Source organism: Psammomys obesus, unplaced genomic scaffold, assembly GCF_907164565.1.
Source record: "Psammomys obesus unplaced genomic scaffold, mPsaObe1.curated_primary_1811, whole genome shotgun sequence".
Taxonomy (NCBI): Eukaryota; Metazoa; Chordata; class Mammalia; order Rodentia; family Muridae; genus Psammomys; species Psammomys obesus.
The window spans coordinates 6,043,194-6,048,060 of record NW_026592118.1 but is presented as its reverse complement, the minus strand read 5'-3'; the positions used below and the strand labels follow the sequence as shown (position 1 = coordinate 6,048,060).

The 4,867-nt window shown below is 37.0% G+C and overlaps 1 pseudogene; it reads left to right on the top strand.

Moving 5' to 3' along the window:
* Positions 1-3,777, top strand: part of LOC129681075 (40S ribosomal protein S26-like) — a 6,539-nt pseudogene extending 2,762 nt beyond the window's left edge.
* Positions 3,778-4,867: the final 1,090 nt, after the last annotated feature.

Here is a 4,867-nt window from a genome sequence, read left to right as displayed (position 1 = left end):
TGTGTGTGTGTGTGTGTGTGTGTGTGTGTGTGTGTGTGTGTGTGTGTTGGAGGGTAGATGGTCAGGGCTGGGAGGGTGAGACTGGGAGGAATGGGAAGCAAATGTGTTTAGGGTGCATTGTATGACATTCACAAATAATTAATACAAATGTTATGTTGGGAAAATTAAAATTAAGAAAATAAAATAAATTTAAATTAAAAGAAGAAATTTCACAAAGAGACCTCAGGAGCTCTGCTCCTTGGTGATTGCTTATGTATTTTATGGGCAGGAGCACATTTTTGAGTCTACTCATCTGAACCGGAAAAACCTTGGTAATGCCTTCCTGCAAGAGTTGCGAGGATTATGTAAGATTATTACACTATGTAGGTAAAACAGCGACACAGAGTAAATGTTCTAAAAATACTCACTAGGGCTATTATTATTGAAAGAAAATGTTAAAACTCCAACTTGGGACAGAACTAGACATTGATTAGGATCTAAGGACTTGTGGCATTCTGAGCTGTCAGCAATTTAAAGCAGAATGTGTGCTTAAGCCTCCACTTCACCTCCCCATGCTGGGAGACAGTTAAAATATAGTAAAATTGAAATATACCAAAATATAAAATTATAGCCCCATCCTCAGGGATGGCAAAGAGATCTTGGAAGTGGATGACTGTGTGTGTATATCTTGAGGAAGCCTTTCATCTTCTGAAAGAAAAGTTTTTCTCCTTACTGAGTGCATATGGCATCACAGTTCAAGTATGTTCAATCACAGCTGGCAAGGACTGGCCTTGCTTGTCAATGAAATAAGTGTGGACTATCAGGATTCAATATGTTGCTGATCTGATGCTAAACTCAGAATCCAGTTTTTATATCACACTTTATCAAAAACTTAATGGCTTGCCTTGAAATTTAGCACATGTCAACAAATGTGCTATTTAGTCAATACCTTCTTTTCCAGAGATATCTGATTTATCTGACTCTCCCAGATAAACAGATTTGCTTCTCTCACTATTAGTACTCTGGCTTCTACCTTCTCTCCACAGTGCTGAGAGATAACGATACGTCCATCTATCTCTTTACCTACCTATCTCTCTAGTTTCTTATATATCTCTCTATCCGTCTATCTGCCTATCTATCTACCTATCTATCTATCTACTTATCTATCTTTCTTTCTTCTATTATCTATCATCTATAACCTACTATCTTTCTATATATGCTTATTATAATCTTTTAGGTATCTGTCATCGTCAAGTTATTGTTCATCTCCTTTATTAATCTATTGTCTATCATAGACAGCCATCATCTGTCTATCACTTATTTATAATCTACCATCTACCTCCACACATAAATAAGTTGATACATATGTATGTGTGTGTATGTATTTAAACAAATACTTTCCCAAACATTACCTTATTTTGTACATTGTTTTGAGATAAAAATCTCATTCTGTAAACCTGGCTGGCCAATAACTCAGTGTATAAACTAGGCTTGCTTCAGATTTGTGGTGAACCTCCAGCCTCTGCTCCCTAACTCCTGGGATTACAGGCACACGCTGTCGCTGCCAGCTCCTAAACAACATTATAAAACAACATCCCATTTAAATTTCACTACCACAAATGGGGGACGAGTGAAGGGGTTACAACTGGGATACAAAGTAAATAAATAGTAATAAATAAAATATTTAAAAAGAGAAAACACCCATTTTTTTCTCAAAGTGTATAAACAGTATTATTGTACTAATTAATAAATATTATTATATATAAAAAAAAGTTGGAGGCACTGGGTCTTTTGGGTGAAAAATATCTGCCTTTTACTCTGGACACTTCAGAAAACAACACCAACAGTCTTTCACTAACTGGAATTTTAAATAGCCAGTGAACATGTTTTGTTTACTTGCATTACACATGTTGTTTCTCACTGACCACATGTGATTTGCTGGAGAGATAGGCTGCTCTCCCTGTGATCATCAGCATTGCAAGATATTTCCTGTGGACCCAGAAAACACTTGAGTTAACTACAGAAATGACGACGGGGGCATCATAGCATTGAGTACAGTAGTACTTTATGCACAACAGTCAGTTCTCTGCATTTATGATTTAATATTGCATCTTTATTATTGTTTAAATTTGTGTCATGAAACATCTGTACATGCATAAATTCTCACAGATTTGATGATTTTTTTTGGGTATTTTAGGATAGAGAAAAACATAGACTATTGTCTTCTCACAGTTTATACATTAGTGACATACTTTTTTTTTCTTTTTTTTTTCATTGAAACCAGATTCTTTTCTCACACAATACATCGTGATTATAGTTTCCCCTCACTCTACTCCTCCCAGTTTTTCCCCTCTTCCTGACCCACTGCTTTTCTGTTTATCATTAGAGAAAAACGGCTTCTAAGAGGTAATTAATCACAAAAGTAATTAGATGAAGCAAAACTCTCCTAGCCAACCAATGTCTGATCTGACTTAAGCCCCAGTCAGGAGAAGGAACCCACACCTGACACTGCTTCAGCAACCAAGAACCAAGTCTAGATAGCCCAGAGACCTAGGGTAAAAACAAACAAACTGATCTAAAAAGAGGAGGTGTCAATAAAATGACCCAATTATATTCTGATATACTTACAAATCAGTGCCTTATCCCATCATCATCAGAGAGGATTCCTTTTTCAGCAGCAGAAAAATGATGCAGAGACCCACAGCCAGACATAATAATATGCAGAGAGAGTCTAAGTGGAAGATTGCCATAAAGTTTCTCCCCTCAGAGCTCTTCCCATGGAAGAGGAGGCAGAAAGACTGTAAGAGCGAGACACCAGGAGAGCAAGGACCTCTGAATCAATTAAGCAGGGTGCATATGTTCTCACAGAGACCGAATCAGCAAGCATGGAGTCTATACCAGGCTCTGTTTGCATGTAATTATAGTTCTTAGTTCAGACTTTTAAAGGGGGTTCTTGAATGTGAGAACAAGTGGGTCTCCAACTCTTGTGCCTGCTCTTTGAAATCTTTTTCTTTTGTTAGGTTCCCAAGTCCAATATTAACATGCTTTTTTTTTCTTAAAATTTTCTAGACTATGATGTTTATATGAGAGCTACTTCAACTTGTTACTAATAACTTAAAAAAAAACCTATATTTAAGTATTAATCAAGCAGGTTCAAAGGTAAACTTTAGCTATAACAAAGCAAACTGAATCCATGAATGGTTGTACACACCTATGGTCTCAGGACTGGGAAGGCTGAGAAATGAGGATGCAATTTCAAGGCCAACCTGGTCTAAAAAGTAAGATTCTGTTTCAAAAAATAAAATAGGCCAAATATAAAGTCTTACAGGGAAGTTGAAAAAGAATTGATTGCCCATTTATGGAACAGAGAAAACTCTAACTTAACCATTCAGAATATTTCTTTAAAATTCCTTGATTGTTCTTTTAGGTCTTGGCTCCAAGATGACTAAAGAAAGAAGAAAAAACAATGGTCACATTAAAAAGGGCCGTGACCATATGCAGCCAATTTGTGGCACAAACTGTGTCTCATGCGTGCCCAAGACAAGGCAATTAAGGAATTTGAATTTGCCATTCAGAACATGGAAGAGGCCGCTGCGGTCAGGAACATAATCCGAATCAAATATCTGCTACGTTTATGTGCTTCCCAAGCTCTGAGTCATGCCACATCACTGGGTGAGCTGTGCCATACATAGCAATGTGGTCAGGAATCAGTCTCAGGAAGCCCAAAGAGACCAAACACCCCCACTACCATTCAGACCTGCGGGTGCTATACCATGACCTCCATCAAAGCCCATGTAAAGGTACAAGGCTTTGGTGACAGAAAGACAGAAGAGAAAACACTTTGGACAAATAAAATGGAAGCTATACTTTAAAAAATTCCTTGATCATCTTATTTGACAGAAAAGTCAATGAGTCCAGAATGTAACTAAGGCCTTCAGAAAGTCGATGTAAATGTTGACTGTCTTAATAGCACATTACTCTGGTCAATAAAATCATCAAATGCCAACCTCCAGTGAGCCATGAAAAATTATGACTAATGTTAAGTGCTTCACTTTAAGAACATACGGAAATCAATAAATGTTAACCATCACATAAATAGACTCAAAGTTAGAAATCATATGATCACCTCATCAGGTACAGAAAAATCTTTCAACAGAATCCAACGTCCCTTTATGACACATATCACGGAGAGGCTAGGTATGGAGGCAGCATACCTCAACACGGCAGAAGTTATATATAACAAGCCGATGGTCAGCATTATGCTTAGTGGACACAAGACTCCAGGGTTCCTACTTAGATTAAGAACAGTTCCTACTTAGATTAAGCAGGGTGTATGTTCTCACCACTCTGCTCAATACAGTTCTCAGAGTCTTAGCTGCAGCACTAAGACAAGAGGAGGAAATAAAATGATATAAAGAAGTCAGAGTGTCACTATTTGCGAATGCTATGGTTCTTTACATAGGATACTTGCAAAATGCCACTAAAAATACTTGATAAATAACTTCAGCAAAGTTGCAGGATACACAATTAAGTCACCAGTCTTCCTATATACCAATGACAGAATTAAAAAATAAAAATCAGAGAAACAATCCCATTCCAATATCCACACACATACAAAATGAAATGCTCAGGAACAAACCTATTCAATGAATTGAAATAACTTTTCAATGCCAATTTTAGGACTCTGAAGAATGTAATTGAGCAACACACTAGAATATAGAAAATATCCCACGCTCGTGAATCAGGAGGATTTATATTGTAGAAATGACTGGCCTACTGAAAGAAAACTATAGATTCAACACAACACCATTGAAAATTCTATGCTTCTTCAGAAGTGTAGAAAAGGCAATGCAAAACTTGTTATGGAGGCACAAAGACTGATGATAGC